Source organism: Ranitomeya imitator, chromosome 2 (assembly GCF_032444005.1).
Source record: "Ranitomeya imitator isolate aRanImi1 chromosome 2, aRanImi1.pri, whole genome shotgun sequence".
Classification (NCBI taxonomy): Eukaryota; Metazoa; Chordata; class Amphibia; order Anura; family Dendrobatidae; genus Ranitomeya; species Ranitomeya imitator.
Genome location: NC_091283.1, coordinates 66,705,605 through 66,723,377, shown reverse-complemented (window position 1 = coordinate 66,723,377; position 17,773 = coordinate 66,705,605). Strand labels below are relative to the sequence as shown.

The window sequence follows — 17,773 nt, the reverse complement described above, 5'->3', positions numbered from 1 at the left end:
CCTCTCCCTGCTCCACTGCCGTGACGTGGTCCAGATTTACTGGGCCCACTAATTACTTGAACCAGCCCTACCCCCCACAACTTTAGCCAAATGACCCCCAATTTCAAATGCCTTCCAATTATTATAAGGTAAATTACGATTGACAAGCTTCTTTAACAAGAATGGATGTTTTTGCCATTAAAATGGGCAGTGTAGGTGTTTTCCTGGCCTCCACTCACTGCCGACTATGCTCCCCCATTGACTTGCATTGGGTTTCGTGTTTCGGGCGATACCCGACTTTTCGCGATAATCGGCCGATTCCACTCGACTCGACTTCTAAGATAGTCGGGTTTCGCGAAACACGGCTCGACTCTAAAAAGGTCAAGGTCGCTCAACCCTAGTGCCTATCATTAAATAAAAAAATTCTTTCCATTTTAAATATACATAATGTGATGATTAATGTATTTAGTTCAGACCATTTTTCCCATAACCATTTTTCATACCTTTTAAATATGTTCTTTTTCTCTCTCTCCCTCCATGTCAAATAGGCAGGCTCAGGCTCTTCATGTTGTCCTATTAACAATACTCTGTTCTAAAAGTGAGTGAATACATTTAAGTGGAATTCAATTCTATTCAAATTTTACAAAAATATGCATTAGCCAAAATGCGTTTTTTTCTTTTTTTTTTGTGGTAATCTGCTTCAACACGGATTCAGCAAAATGGCAGCTGCTGGCCAACATTTTTTTCTTAACTATAAAAAGCCATAAAAAGGTTAAAAATAAAAACATCCTCTTATTCACTTTACTGCTCACTAGTGATGAGCGAGTGTACTCGTTGCTCGGGTTTTCAGGGGAACACTCGGGTGGCCTCCGAGTATTTATGACTGCTTGGAGATTAAGTTTTCATTGCCTCAGCAGCATGATTTACCCCTATTAGCCTGCTTGATTACATGTGGGGATTCTCTAGCAACCAGGCAACCCCCACATGTACTCAGAATGTCTAATAGCTGTAGATCATTCAACTACGGCCATGAAAACTAAATCTCTGAGCAGTCATAAACACTCGGAGGTCACCCGAGCAACAAGTACACTCGCTCATCACTACCGCTCACCTGTTTGGCCACTCTACTCCTCAATGTCATCTGATATGTCCTCATCGAGTCTTCTGATCCCCACCACTTGAGCTCAAATCTCCCGGCCTCACGAGTTGAGCCAGGACTTCTGGATTTCATACGACCCAGAGAGGTTTTGCGCATGCGCACACAAAGTCACAGCACATGGTGTGATTTCATGAGGTTGTGACTTTGTGCATGCATGTGCAGAATCCTCTTGGGCCTTATCAGAGCTAAAGAACCTGGCTCAGCTTGCGAGGCCCTGAGATTTCAGCATGAGCAGCGGTGATCAACATATGGATGAGGACCGGACAGTGACGGCAAGGGGTAAAAGAGCCTGAGAGATGAGTGACAAGGTAGTATGAGGATTTTAAAAATTTTTTCATGTCATATTTATTATGCTTTGTGACCTGAATTTTTTCTGTTACAAGGGAATGCGTCCATCTCCAGGAGACAATTCGTAGAAATATTATGGATTCCTTTTCTTATACATACTCCAATGTCGTGCACATTTACATCAATTTTCCTGGCTAAAATGGTACCACAATATAATTTTTCATTGTACTTCATTTTAGAAAGAAGCAAATTGATTTTTAGCAAATAAAAATCATTATGAATATTCCCAACAAGTTGGATTTGCCAGGATCTTAATTTGTTGTGATTTGATGAGAGCTGTGGCTGACAGTCCTCTATTTTGTTTGATTATTGTTCTTGGCCCTCCCTATTCCTGTCATACTACCCATTCCTTCAACTGGCTCCTCTTCGACTTTTTCCTCCTTCCAGATGTTAAAGGCTTCATTCATATGTCGCTTTTTTTCAAGAATGAGAAAAACAGACTGAGTATTATCTGTTTTTTGATCGGAACTCAATCCACTTTTGAGCAGAGTTTGGTCCAAGTTTCATTAGTTGTTCTCGGACGAGACACAAAATATATTTCTCTAACTTTTCTTATCTAGCAATCCATGAAAAGCATAGTTCAAATTGCTGTTCGATTTTTTTTACATACAAATAAACTTCATATAGAAATATATGAAGCGGCGCTGGTGGTATTGGGTATGGATGTACCTGCAGCAGATTTAAACAATCACCACAAAATTGTAAAGAAAAGACATCAAATACAAAGAAAAATCACGCTGCTAACACCCAAGAACCGTCTTTGAACCGAAAGATCTAATTCAGGGGGAAGGCATAGAGGCCAATGTGAATAAATGTAATGCCTACAGCATAGTACTTGCTCAAATACTCAGATATATAACAGCACCAGATATGCGCTTATACCTTCTCTATATGAGGCTAGAGTGAGCCGCTATTATTGCTAAGTAACATGAACTATATGAGCTAGAGGTAAATACCTATATGAGTCCAGATAAATCGCCCGTAGTTCTGTCCGTAGATCTTCAGTGATGCTGTGTAGTACAGATGGAGTCTTGGAATCTGTGACGGTAAGTGTTCCGGAGAGATGCCCCGGCCGGTGGCAGCTGCTCCGAGTACCGAACTTATTTGTCCAGATATGTGGATTGCCACCTGCAAAAAATAGTACCAGCATTACCATCTTACCTAAAAGATAGTGCCCATATTTTAAAATTATTGCAGAACATACAGTGGCAAGATCATTTTATACTTGGTACATTGGACATTACTTCTCTATACACTATTATAGATCACAATAAAGGGTGTAATGATGCTAAACATTTTTTAAATCAGTCTCCTATGATTCCTAGTGAACAAATTGAATTTTTATATGAGTCCATGCAATTTATTTTAAGCCATAATTATTTTATATATAACAAGGACTACTACTCCCAGCAGTGGGGTACAGCTATGGGGACCAGGTTCGCACCGAGTTACGCTAACCTCTATGTGGGTAGGTGGGAAGAGAGTACCATCTACCCTGGGGGGCAGCTTAGGGCGGACCTGGTCCTCTGGTAACGTTTTATTGACGATATTGTTTTTATTTGGTCAGATGGACCTAATTCTCTTAACAGTTTTTTAAGTAATTTAAATAAAAATGAATTATTTTTAAAATTTACCGCGAACATTAGTACCAAGGTCATTAATTTTTTAGATTTACAAATTTTTATTGAGAATGGTGCAATACAAACTCGGACTTTTTACAAACCAACTGACACTAATAGTTTTATCCCCCTGGACAGTTGCCATCTCCCTATATGGCTACTTAATATACCCAAAAGCCAATTCATGCGTATACATCGGAATTGCTCAAGAATTGAAGACTTCAATATTGAGGCTGAAGCATTGACAAACAAATTCGTGCAGAAGGGCTATAAACAGGATATTTTGAATACAGCTAAAAATAATGCCCTTATTAAATCACGCCAGGATTTGATTGATTCTACTAGAGCACAGAGGGTAAATAATGAAGCCATTCCCATAATTACACAATACAACACGAACTCGCACTTGTTACACAAAATAGTTAATAAACATTGGCATCTCCTAAAGGATGATAAAATTATTGGAGATAAAATACCCACTGGTCCTAGATTTATATACAAGAAGGCGGTGAACCTGGGCAATATGGTTGCCCCTACAATTCAGAACAAATCTCCTCATGCCAATATCTCCTTTCTCCATAACACGCTAAGAGGTTTTTTTCCATGTCGCAGGTGCAACATGTGCAAGCAAATTAGCACTCACAACACCAGGAGTATAGAAAAAGGGGATTACAATTATAAGATAAATGACTTCATAACTTGCTCTACAATTGGAGTCATTTATATTATTAAATGTCCCTGCAAGAAAATGTATGTTGGGCGCACTAAAAGACCGCTGAAAATTAGACTAAACGAACATATACGTAACGTAAAGAAAAAATTTACTGGTCATCCACTCTCCAAACATTTTATTGAGGTACATGGAGGAATTGTTCAAACAATGGAAGCTTTTGGTATAGAAATTGTACACCCACAGTGGAGAGGGGGGAATTATATCAAGGCCATGTCCAGAACTGAAAGCAAATGGATTTTTTTGTTAGACACACTGACCCCTAGAGGATTGAACTGTGGAGTGGAACTGTTCGGTTTTCATTAGCATAAGTGGACCGCGGAAGGTATATAGAGGACCTGGAAACAAGGGAAGGACCAGCCCTGAGGAAGAAAGCAGTTGCTTTCGAAACGCGTCGGTTTTTTCTGGTCCTGACCGCGATCCGTACTGAATTCCCTAGTCACGTGGGACGGTCACCTGATTCACCACGTCACTACAGGTCCTAGACGCGCCGTGCACTCTGAACGCACACACGGCGTTGCCGCCCTGAGACGGTGCATCTCCGTCCCCGCTTGGAAGTTCGGTACTCGGAGCAGCTGCCACCGGCCGGGGCAGCTCTCCGGAACACTTACCGTCACAGATTCCAAGACTCCATCTGTACTACACAGCATCACTGAAGATCTACGGACAGAACTACGGGCGATTTATCTGGACTCATATAGGTATTTACCTCTAGCTCATATAGTTCACGTTACTTAGCAACAATAGCGGCTCACTCTAGCCTCATATAGAGAAGGTATAAGCGCATATCTGGTGCTGTTATATATCTGAGTATTTGAGCAAGTACTATGCTGTAGGCATTACATTTATTCACATTGGCCTCTATGCCTTCCCCCTGAATTAGATCTTTCGGTTCAAAGACGGTTCTTGGGTGTTACCAGCACGATTTTTCTTTGTATTTGATGTCTTTTCTTTACAATTTTGTGGTGATTGTTTAAATCTGCTGCAGGTACCTCCATACCCAATACCACCAGCGCCGCTTCATATATTTCTATATATAGTTTTTTACGATACCACACCGTAAGCAGGCTGCGGGGTTTTCTTCTTTGTGCCGAATTCTCAATATGGGGGATTTATGGACAGATAAGAAAGACCGTATTAATAATATACACAGAGTTTTTAATTTATCCCACCAACCTAACTCCCCAGATAACAACAGGGAGGATATCTCACACATTAAAGAATCACTAAAGACACTAGAGCAATTGTTGATTAAAGAAAAGCGAGATATGTGGGAAGTGGCAACATTAGAGAGATATATTTCATATGGCTGTATCCCTAAAGGTCTCACAGTTCATAAAAGTCTTTCAGGAGATATTGGTGATCCTGATACATTATTACAATGGAACGCCATGTTCCGCTCCTTTTCTAAACAAGCGGTGGACTTCATTGTAGAGAAAAGGAGGAAACAACTAGTGGTGAGTAAGGAGAAGATCTCTAAACTATTTGACATTATTAGACCTTTTAAAGAACATCGTGACATTATTAAATTATCTGGCAGTATTCGTAATAGAATATATAATAAAGAACAAGAAATAATCGAAAAGAAAAAGAAGAAATTTGGTAGAGACGCTGTTCCTGAATGCACATTTAAAGATTCTCTATCACTTGAACCTGACTTTGAGACCATCGATCATATTGATGGTAGTACTTCGGAGATATTTTCCATACATGCAACCCCCTCACCATCACCTGGAACGGCACAGTTCCCCATAGAAGAAGTGACCGCTAATCTACCGAGTACTCCCATTGAGAGTAGACACAGTCAATGTCAGTCACATGTAGCCCTCCCATCTACCTCAACAGATACCCACAATCGCTTTTGGGTTTTAACTAGCCCAGATGTAGCGACTCCTAGTGAGCCGAATTCGGACACACACGGCCCACCCACTAATAGAGTAACTTTAGGTAACAAAACCCAGAATAAGAAAGGAAAAGTGAAGAATTCAAATATACCAGAGACTCGGAATACTACCAACATCAGACATCCTTTTTTTCAAGTGGGTACAAAAAAACATGCAAAAGGGGTTGTCGAGGCAGGAAACTCACCAAAAAGAAGAAAACACTAGAAAAAGATTTACAAATGAATTCCCAAAAGATTTTTAATTTAAGTAAGCATGTTCTTAATCCGGATGAAACATCTTTATTACAAAAAGGTCTTAAATATGCTCCAGCTAATCGTTTTAACAAGTTTGATGCCTTTATAGGCATTAAGCTTTTTATGAGGAAACTCGCCATCAAAAAGCACTATATAAAAAATCCCATCTTAAAAAATTTTGAAGAACCCTCATCCAATATATATGTGCACACAGACTTGAGAAATAAATCTAAATTTCATCCCATTAACGAATATTCGGAACAAATGGAAACGTTCCAAAAGAATGTAATAGATGAAATTCGACAATTAAATGACAAAAAATGTCACAAGTATAAATATAATTTAACTATGAAAGAAAAAAATGCCATCCAACTGCTTCAGCACAACAAGGAAATAGTTATACGTCCGGCTGACAAAGGGGGGGGTATCGTCATATTGGACCTAGAAGCATACCATACAGAAGCCATGCGTCTCCTTAATGATCCAACTACTTATAAAAAACTTAGTAAAGATCCTACTGAGGAGTACATTAAAGAGATGAAAGAACTAACCAATAAAGGGTTTGATAGGGGAATACTAAATAAACAGGAATATGAGTTCATCAATAACCCCACCCCTAGACTGGCTGTGTTTTACTATCTACCTAAAGTGCACAAAAACCAGACCAATCCACCAGGTAGACCAATCATATCCGGCATTCAATGTCTAACTGCTAATTTGTCCAGATATGTGGATTGCCACCTGCAAAAAATAGTACCAGCATTACCATCTTACCTAAAAGATAGTGCCCATATTTTAAAATTATTGCAGAACATACAGTGGCAAGATCATTTTATACTTGGTACATTGGACATTACTTCTCTATACAGTATTATAGATCACAATAAAGGGTGTAATGCTGCTAAACATTTTTTAAATCAGTCTCCTATGATTCCTAGTGAACAAATTGAATTTTTATATGAGTCCATGCAATTTATTTTAAGCCATAATTATTTTATATATAACAAGGACTACTACTCCCAGCAGTGGGGTACAGCTATGGGGACCAGGTTCGCACCGAGTTACGCTAACCTCTATGTGGGTAGGTGGGAAGAGAGTACCATCTACCCTGGGGGGCGGCTTAGGGAGGACCTGGTCCTCTGGTAACGTTTTATTGACGATATTGTTTTTATTTGGTCAGATGGACCTAATTCTCTTAACAGTTTTTTAAGTAATTTAAATAAAAATGAATTCTTTTTAAAATTTACCGCGAACATTAGTACCAAGGTCATTAATTTTTTAGATTTACAAATTTTTATTGAGAATGGTGCAATACAAACTCGGACTTTTTACAAACCAACTGACACTAATAGTTTTATCCCCCTGGACAGTTGCCATCTCCCTATATGGCTACTTAATATACCCAAAAGCCAATTCATGCGTATACATCGGAATTGCTCAAGAATTGAAGACTTCAATATTGAGGCTGAAGTATTGACAAACAAATTCGTGCAGAAGGGCTATAAACAGGATATTTTGAATACAGCTAAAAATAATGCCCTTATTAAATCACGCCAGGATTTGATTGATTCTACTAGAGCACAGAGGGTAAATAATGAAGCCATTCCCATAATTACACAATACAACACGAACTCGCACTTGTTACACAAAATAGTTAATAAACATTGGCATCTCCTAAAGGATGATAAAATTATTGGAGATAAAATACCCACTGGTCCTAGATTTATATACAAGAAGGCGGTGAACCTGGGCAATATGGTTGCCCCTACAATTCAGAACAAATCTCCTCATGCCAATATCTCCTTTTTCCATAACACGCTAAGTGGTTTTTTTCCATGTCGCAGGTGCAACATGTGCAAGCAAATTAGCACTCACAACACCAGGAGTATAGAAAAAGGGGATTACAATTATAAGATAAATGACTTCATAACTTGCTCTACTATTGGAGTCATTTATATTATTAAATGTCCCTGCAAGAAAATGTATGTTGGGCGCACTAAAAGACCGCTGAAAATTAGACTAAACGAACATATACGTAACATAAAGAAAAAATTTACTGGTCATCCACTCTCCAAACATTTTATTGAGGTACATGGAGGAATTGTTCAAACAATGGAAGCTTTTGGTATAGAAATTGTACACCCACAGTGGAGAGGGGGGAATTATATAAGGCCATGTCCAGAACTGAAAGCAAATGGATTTTTTTGTTAGACACACTGACCCCTAGAGGATTGAACTGTGGAGTGGAACTGTTCGGTTTTCATTAGCATAAGTGGACCGCGGAAGGTATATAGAGGACCTGGAAACAAGGGAAGGACCAGCCCTGAGGAAGAAAGCAGTTGCTTTCGAAACGCGTCGGTTTTTTCTGGTCCTGACCGCGATCCGTACTGAATTCCCTAGTCACGTGGGACAGTCACCTGATTCACCACGTCACTACAGGTCCTAGACGCGCCGTGCACTCTGAACGCACACACGGCGTTGCCGCCCTGAGACGGTGCATCTCCGTCCCCGCTTGGAAGTTCGGTACTCGGAGCAGCTGCCACCGGCCGGGGCAGCTCTCCGGAACACTACGGACAAAACTACGGGCGATTTATCTGGACTCATATAGGTATTTACCTCTAGCTCATATAGTTCACGTTACTTAGCAACAATAGCGGCTCACTCTAGCCTCATATAGAGAAGGTATAAGCGCATATCTGGTGCTGTTATATATCTGAGTATTTGAGCAAGTACTATGCTGTAGGCATTACATTTATTCACATTGGCCTCTATGCCTTCCCCCTGAATTAGATCTTTCGGTTCAAAGATGGTTCTTGGGTGTTACCAGCGCGATTTTTCTTTGTATTTGATGACAAATAAACTTCCATTGGCAACTTAGACTGATGTCTCCGCAAAAAAATCAGACACGAGAATAGCCCTATAGACTATACTAGGTACAAGTTCTAACCATAAAAAACATCGATAGAACTCATATGTGAACTACAGTTACCTGATGGTTTTCACTTTTCTGACACCTGCCAATGACTAGGTCTGACATGGTAACCTGAGATGAACGCAATTCACAAGAATGATTTCCGCTGTACCACACACAACCATGTGGGGTCCAGCTAGCACCAGTGCCAGAAAACGGAAGACCCAGAAGTGTCCAGAAGGAGAAGGTCGAAGAGGAGTCGATCGGAAGACTGGACTGTAGGATAGAGTTAGGTAGAGGATAAGTGACTTTAAGAGGTTAATTTTTTTAACCCATTCCCAGCAGATCCAATTTGCACAAAATGTATCTGAAGCAAATTGAACCCCTACTTCTATGATTTTAAGAAAATCTGCCCAATCAAATTTTGTGAGTTCTTCTCAACTCCACTTCATTTTCTTTTGCAGGAATTTTCACATATGTGAACTGGTTAAAGTACTGAATAGGTATTTTTTAGGAGCTCTTAAAATGTGTTTCCTGGAGGAGAAGGATCAGTGCACCACTTTCCCGTTGTAATGTGAGTATTTGACTACACTTTGCAGGAATATTAATACCTTTAACATTGAATGAGGCCACAATGACTGAGTCTCCCTGGTTGTTTCAGCCATTGGCATATGGAACAAAAGATCTTAATGCCAGAAGTGTACACCTGGGACAGAGTAACAGGTTAAACAACGTGGAACTATATACATAAACGATCTCATCTTTTGTAGGGGGGAAGTTAGAGACCCCAACATTAAAGATGAGACATAGTTGACCCAATCAGCAATCAAAGAAGGTTCAATGGAATAAATGACTTGAAAAACACTCTCACGTAAATATGAGCTCAACAAAGCTGACCTCTTCCTCCTACACCCTCTAAGATTTCAATGTTAATAAACAGTGCAAATATTAATGGGGTGAAGATAAGGATGAGAGGTCTCCAGAGCCTTGTTTAGATCCAGGAAACTACGATAGTTCCTCTTCGACCAAGAGAACGCTAGGACGAGTTTGAATCTGAAAAAACAAAGAGAAAAGGAAGAACCATAGGGCCACTCATGTTAGATGTTGTTTGGAGGAATTCTTCTTGGTCTTTGGGGAAGCAGATTTCTTCTTTGTAGACCACTCCTGTTGCTTGTCAAGTTTCGGAATATCCAACCCAAGATACAAGGGCATCCAGGAAGGGACTTGAATCGGATTAATTTGCAGTAAGTCTCAAGAGTCTTCCAATCTCTTTGCAGACTTTAGTAAGTGTTTCTGGGGTAAAGGACTCTGGTATACCCCTAAATCTTATATTTTTTCTGCTACTTCTGTTCTCCTGATCTTCTATGGCCAGAGAGACTGAATTTATATGTTTTTGGTGAGCCAATAGGTGTTCTCTCATCGTATTAGAGGTTTCAATTATGTCAGACTGTGTACTTTCCAGTGCTTCAACTCTATGGCCGATATGTTTCACATCAGACCTTAAACTCGCGACTTCTTCAATCAAAGGTTTCATGCTGGTGGCTAACAGTTTTTTCATGAAATTTTGTGAGATAGGAACCAGATCGTCTGTTGTAGACTCACATTCTCATCTGGGCTGACGTCTGAGTTTTCAGGTAGTATAGAGGATTCATTATCCTGTCCTTGTAATTTGTCTATAGACCATCTAGCCTCTGATTTTTTCGTTAGAAATTTTTCAAGTTTATCGCGTGGGGTAGACTTCAGGTTTACAGAGGGATTTCTGGTTAAACTTTTTGCCCGTTCTTTTCTGGAGCACACCATTTTGTTAGCAAATAATTACGAGCATGCTGTGATTACCGACTGGGTCCACAAATGTGGTTAGAAAGGCATAATCATAGAATGGACTTTATTTTTTTTGGAGAAATTCAAGATGACAAGTAAGTGGCGCACCTTGCTCGAAAGTCAGTAGAGTAGTCACAAAGCTATTTAATAGTCAAAATACAGCAGGAGTTGTTATATATAGCAGGATCGACTGCTGGCCTAAAAGGCTCGTGGGTTGAGTTAGTTATTAATACTTTATATGATCCTGTAGATGTTGGCCACAGGAGGTCAGGTTTGAGCTCTTAGTGCCCAGTAGATTAAAGTATGTGGCAGCTATGCAGCATAGAAGGTTGGGGTCTGAGCTGCTTCCTCACTAGAGCTAACAGCAAATGTATCCCTTTGCAGTCAGGTGAGGGTTAAAGATGGCATCAACTTTGGCGGGAAAACCATCTGAGCTGTAATAATGTCTTATTTATTTAAGTTTTGTGACTCTATGAGCCTCCTTGGCTATTTCTCCTGCAAGAGGTAGTAGTGCTGCTAATGTGGAGTGTGGTCTATCTCCACATGCTCTTTATGTAACTGCGGTGACCTTGCTGCTAAATCATGAGCTATGTCTTTGGACTGCAAGGGAACCACAGGTCGCAGCAAGCCTCAGGTAGTGCTGCTGTTAATAATGGATATTGTGGCCTTCTTTCACAAGCTCTCTCTGTGGCTTATCACTGTAGCTAGCCGCCCACAGCCCCAGGAGGGGATATAGAGTGTCTCCAGAAAGCCACGTATGAAGCTATATGATGACTGGTGCAGGGAGCAGGGAGCCGCCGATACCTTGTCTTGGCTGCACTCCTCCTGTGGCGCCGCCACGGTGTACCTAGCGAGACGGCAAGGTGGCGACTCCAAAAGGATTCCCCAGGTGACGGCCAGATATTCAAACAGTCTATTTATAGACTTGCCGGATCCGGAGGAGCGGCGTCAGAGGCCTGCTCTTCTCTGCCTGTCTGTGTTAGGCGGATGACTCCCTTTCTGCAGCCTGTTCCCCGTCGGTGGCTGTGGCTGTAGATCAGGCGTCTGGAGATCGGTCAACGGGATATTTAAGATGTTCCCCCTTCTGAGCTGTTTGTAAAGTGAGGGTAATGCAGCTCTTGCTTATTTATGCCCTTCTGACGTCCCTCTATAGTGAGCAGTGGGGGGACTCCATATATGGAGTTGCTCGTTCTTGTCTGGGGATTTTCCTAGCCGCCGAGATCAACTCACCGCTGGATAATGTGTTACCAGGTCTGTAGATGTGGTGGTAGGTGCTGGTTCTTCACTGCCGTCTGCGACGAGAAGTGCGGCTCTTCTTCTGGTGCTCGGCTCTGCATGACAGCTCTGGCGGTGCCCCCTGAACCAGGAGGTTCAGCGGGGAGAAGGATTCTCCAGCGGAGAAGTTGCAGCTTAGCAGTCAGGTGAGTACTACTGTGCTATGAAGGGAGGGGAGTCGCCATGTCCGGAGGTGCGGCGCTGCTAGTCTGTCCCCGCAGCAGTCGGCGTCCCTGGGATGATTCACCCTTCTTTATGTCCGCTCAGGATGGTGGGTACGGCGGGAGTTTGGGCTTCAGGTGATGTGGTGTGGTAGGAAGCCTCTCGGTGTGCAAGAGAGCCCGAGGCAGTTCAACACTCGGATAAAATTTCGCTGACTCCTGTGTAGCTGCAGTATTTAGATCTTCTGCTACAGAATGGACATGAACTGTCCATTGTACTGAGTCAAAAATGGTGGATCCCGCTCTTCCTTGTCAAGCAGGGAAAGACTCTTTCTTGATATCTTTGGTTGTGTACTCCCTAGGAGGCTATTCTTGGTCACAAATTGAAGCCTGTCATATGAACAGGGAGAGAGTACCTAAAAGACTTCTGTTTTGCCTCAAAAAGTTGCATTTTGGTTGCTTTAATAGGGTATCTGGGAGAGAGCTCAAAGCTCCTGCAGCCTAACATGTCCAGAGCTGACACACTATCTGAATAGGTCATTTCTGTACATTAGTAAGTTATTGTACACATTTCGAAATAATCCTCATTTGGAGCTGACTTTCAGTCAACCACTTGCTGATAAGGTCAATTTTTAAGAGTCAATTAAAACATAACCTTAATCTATGTTCTGTATAATAGGAGGGTAATAATTACAGTCTATGTTCGGTCTGAATTACCTGGAAGTATTACACAAAAGGTTCCTGTGTATTTGATTCTTGGCTTTTGCAGAGCGAGATGGCGAATTTCTACCTGCACTTCAAGTTTATTATCTGATCTCTTCCCCTTAGATTTACACGTTGAAAACATTTTTGTTATATTTGTAAATTTATAACATGCCACTGTCCACATAACCTTACGTACAAGATCATCCCTTTTCATACACTATGCCTTACATTTACTCATATAAATGAGTATAAGTAGGAAACACTGGCTGCTTGATATCATGAAATGAATTCTGTGTGCTCGGCTACAGTTTGCAATTTCCTTAATGACTCTTAATGCCTGCATAATTCAAATGCATGTAACCGTCTGAAAATGCGCACGGAATAAAATGTAGCGATAGCGGCGGCTTACATTTCTGAGCGTTTTCACTTGATTGGCTGCATGAATTTGCAAACAAATTGGATATTTAGCCTAAACAAATACCATTTTACAATTTTTACTCTGCACCTATTAGATTGATATTTTTTTGAGTCCCATTCGTTTCATGTAATATTCCTATATAAAGTACAAAATCTAATCATACAGTTTATTGACATGATTAATTCCACATTTTTCAATGTATTTCGATGCACTAAGCAACTGTCAAGAGGACGTGTGCTGGTTACATTCTCTTCTACATCAGACACTTGAATGTATAGATTTCTATCTCACGCACTTATCATCCTTTTCCTTCTATAAGAACATACTTACTGTTGGGCTCAATTAGTGTCTTAATATCATCCGATCCCATTTTCTGATTTACTGGTTTACTCCTTTCATTCATTATGAAAGGTTATGAATTGATGGTGTCTCCTAATTTAGCTTCTTATAATGATGATTGAGATGCAATAACGCTAAATAAATCGAAATAAGGTATTCAAGTAGCCACTTTAATGTAAGGTATAGATCAGTTATCACCATCTGCATCTCTCTAAAGGACATGTTCGGCTCTAAATCCCTTATCTTACAGTTCGAATATAGTAGACTTAATATATGTGAAACGCTGGAAAAATTTGCAAATACTGTATATGAAATTGCTTATCTTAGCTGGCGCAAGGTATAGTTTATATTATACAACAGAGCTGAATTCTTAATACTGCTGGTTATTGGAAATGGGAAATTTGCCAGCAGATACAATGATTTAGTTGAGCCTCTTTAATGCAGAGGTACATTTAGGGAAGATTTACACTCAGAATATATTTTGCAACTCTTTCTTTTAACTGAATAATCTTTGCATTAATCACTAATCATTCACTAAATATCAAAACAGGCCAATTTGGGTCAACGCAACTGATTTTCAGAAAATTGACATCTCTCGTGTTTGAGCCATGATTCATGTCAGTCCACTTGGTGCAACAGCTCTCCAAGGTGTGAATACTCCTTTTTAGATGCAGAATAACGAGCAGATCTAATTTGGTGCAGGTGTTATTTTTGGGTATGAAAATTTACAGGGTGATTCCATAATTTTTTCCTCAGAATTGAGTGATTCCATAATTTTTTTCCCTATGCTTGTTTTAAAAAAGTAATCATTACTGACTACCACATTTTTTGTTCTTGATTTTTTTAGTGTTTCTTCAAGCCAGAAAGTTGCCATTTGAAATGACTTTAGTTTAGTGCCATGTCTGTGATCTGTTTTTTTTTCTACAAAATGAAACAACTAAATGAACATCCTCCAAGGCCGGTGATTCCATAATTTTTGCCAGGGGTTGTAGAATGCAAGATAAATGCAGCCACTGAATTGCTATTGAGTTTAAATCTATCTGCAGCAAGCTCCCCCTAGTGGTGGCTTCAGTAATTCAGAATTTTGTTAATCTTCGGATATGGGTATCATAACTAAAATGATTTTTGGGATTTGAAATATACTTAAAAAAAAATCAGCTTTAGCATATAAAAACAATGATTTACTTCTAGTCCTGCAGCTGAATTTGAACAATGGCCATGAATTTCAATGGTTTTTCATAGCATTTTTCAAAGCATCTCTGATGGAGTTTTTTTTTGGTTCTTACATTTTATACATGCATTTTTGGGGGTGTTTTTAAAGTTCTATATAGAAGTCTATGGAAAAAAAACTACCATACATAAATGCTGTGTGTAAAAGAAGAAAATGGCATGAACCAGTGGCATAACTTGAAGCTCATTGGCTTCGATACAAAATTTTCAACAAAGCCCCTAACTATCAAGTGTCTTTAGTAGTGCATCAGTGTGCTGGAGATGCTCGTTACTCGGCTAGTATTTTTTTAACCACTTTGTGACTGCTAATGGTAAATAAACATTGTGCTTGCTGGGTTCTGTGCAGCGCCAACGTTTATAAGCGGTGGGTGGTCTCGCAGCACTCAGGACCCGCAGGGTCCTGCAAGAGCTGCGATTCCTGTTCAGAGCTATAGCTCTGACAGGTGTCATCATCGGAACCTGATTAGATCAGGTCCCAGTGATGTTAACTTTGGGCTATCTGCTAGATGCCGTGATCACGGCATTGGAATATAGCAGAGGGAGACCTCTGCTTTATTCACCTCTCCGACGCCCCAGTGATGAGATCTGATCACATCACAGGGGATCAAGCATTGTCCCGGTAGCCGGAAGTCATGTGATGACCTCTGGGTCTGCTAGCTATGGCAGCCTGTTAGACTGCCTGTCCACTCCTGGTTTTGGCTTACAAATACTGATGTAAAATACTGACCAAATACTGCTAGTGTGACAGCAGCCTAACACTGTCAGGTCTCTTACAATGCCATACATGTGTATTGCATTGTATGAGACCAGTGATCACACGAATAAAGACTGATAAGTAAAAAAAGTTAAAAAAAAGTTTTAAAACTATTTAAAATATCACAAAATAAATAAAAAAGGAAGAAAAAATATTAAACCAATAAATACATCTATATTATTATTATTATTATTTTTATTTATTTATATAGCACCACTAATTCCATGGTGCTGTACATGAGAAAGGGGTTATGTACAGAGTTACAGATATTGTTTACAGTAAACAAATCTACAATGACAGACTGGTACAGAGAGGTGAGGACCCTGTCCTTGTGGACTTAAGGTACCGTCACATTTAGCGACGCTGCAGCGATATAGACAACGAGCCGATCGCTGTTTAGGTCGCTAGGAGACGTCAAACACCGGCAACAGCTGAGCGATCCAGTGACGTACTTATCGTTCTCGCTGCTTGTTCGCTCCATTGAAAACCACTGCTGGCATCGTTGCTTTTGCTGTCAAACATGACAAATCACGCCGACCTGATGACCAAATAAAGTTTTGGACTTCTAGCTCCGACCAGCGATGTCACAACAGGATCCTGATCGCTGCTGCGTGTCAAACACAACGAGATCGCTATCCAGGACGCTGCAATGTCACAGATCGCTGTCGTTCTCATTGGAAAGTTGTTCAGTGTGAAGGTACCTTTACATTCTACGGGATAATGGGGAAGAGACAGAAGCTCTGGTGGTGGTGAGGCAGCAGCTCTGGTGGTGGTGAGGCGGCAGCTCAGGTGGTGGAGAGGCAGCAGAATGGTTATTGCAGGCTGTAGGCTTTCCTGAAGAGATGGGTTTTCAGATTCCGTCTGAAGGTTCCGAGGGTGGTGGATAATCGGACGTGTTGAGGCGTGGAATTCCAGAGGATGGGGGATATTCGGAAAAAATCTTGGAGGTAAGAAGTAGTGGTGGGAGACTTTATGCTACTGGAGGTGGAATTACCACTTCTGTGCTCTGCAGTACTTTGCTGCCATCCATTTCTGAGTTCTTCTTGAAGTATATTTAGGGTTATTGTCCTGCTGGAAGACAAATGACCTAGGATGCAAACTTAGCTTTCTAACCCCGGGCACTAAAATGCGACCACAAATCCTTTGGGAATCTTTACATCTCATGATGCCTTACACATAGTCAAGGCACCCAGGGTCAGAGGCAGCAAAACAACCCAAAAATATCTTTGAACCTCCACCATACTTGACTGTAACTACTGTGTTATTTTGATTATCCAAGAAAAAAGAAAAACTACTTGAAAATATATATTCTCAAAGATTAAAATTCAATATATATATTTTTTTATTTAACACCAAGCAAAGACATTACACAAAACTGATTAAAAACAAGAGGAGCAGATCAGCATTTACAGCATTAATACAAAGAGTCACAGAGATAAAGTTCCAGTCTCACAATACTGAGCACTGGGAGCATATAAGAATTTACTAGATAAATAAGTGGGAAAGAAGAAAATGCATAACACTATGTTACTAATCAATGCATAAGTAGCACATCTCCTCAAAACTCCTCCACAGAAACAATCCTAAAAGGTGCATAGTGCATACTAACCAGTGCTCATGCTGGATATGGTGATCCCGCAGCCTCACACTCCAACACGCGTTTCGCCCGTTGCTTCATCAGGGAGTGACTCACTCCCTGACGAAGCAACATGTGAAACGCGCGTTGGAGTGTGAGGTGACGAGATCACCATATCCAGTATGAGCACTGGTTCAGCCACAATTTTGTCTATCAATATCGGAATATTGCCACATATATCTAATTCCCCCACCTGCAGAATCCCTTTAGGCTCCTACTTAGAACTTTGTACTTTTCATTCATTTTCACCATGAACTGTATGAGCATAAAATTATCAGACAAATGAAAGTTAATGGTCTGTATGTCCTTGGGTTACAGCAAGGCTTTCATAGACATGCCACTGTGACAAATCCCCAGCATTACCTTGTCTGTACGTCATTTAACCCCTTCCCGACCTTTGACGCATACGCTGCGTCATGAAAGTCGGTGCCATTCCGACCCATGACGCAGCATATGCGTCATGGAAAGATCGCGTCCCTGCAGGCCGGGTGAAAGGGTTAACTCCCAATTCACCAGATCTGCAGGGACAGGGGGAGTGGTAGTTTAGCCCA

The 17,773-nt window shown here is 40.7% G+C and overlaps 1 protein-coding gene across 8 annotated transcripts in view; it reads right to left on the bottom strand.

Annotated features, from left to right (window-relative positions):
- Positions 1–17,773, bottom strand: part of HTR2C (5-hydroxytryptamine receptor 2C) — an 834,275-nt gene that overhangs the window by 329,517 nt on the left and 486,985 nt on the right. For 5 of the 8 annotated variants that reach the window (XM_069746896.1, XM_069746902.1, XM_069746899.1 and 2 more), the window contains one exon: positions 2,443–2,614. The exons of the other annotated variants lie outside the window; for them this stretch is intronic. The gene's annotated coding sequence lies outside the window, so the exon portion shown is untranslated. The remainder of the gene's footprint in view (positions 1–2,442; positions 2,615–17,773) is intronic. 8 annotated transcript variants of the gene reach the window in all.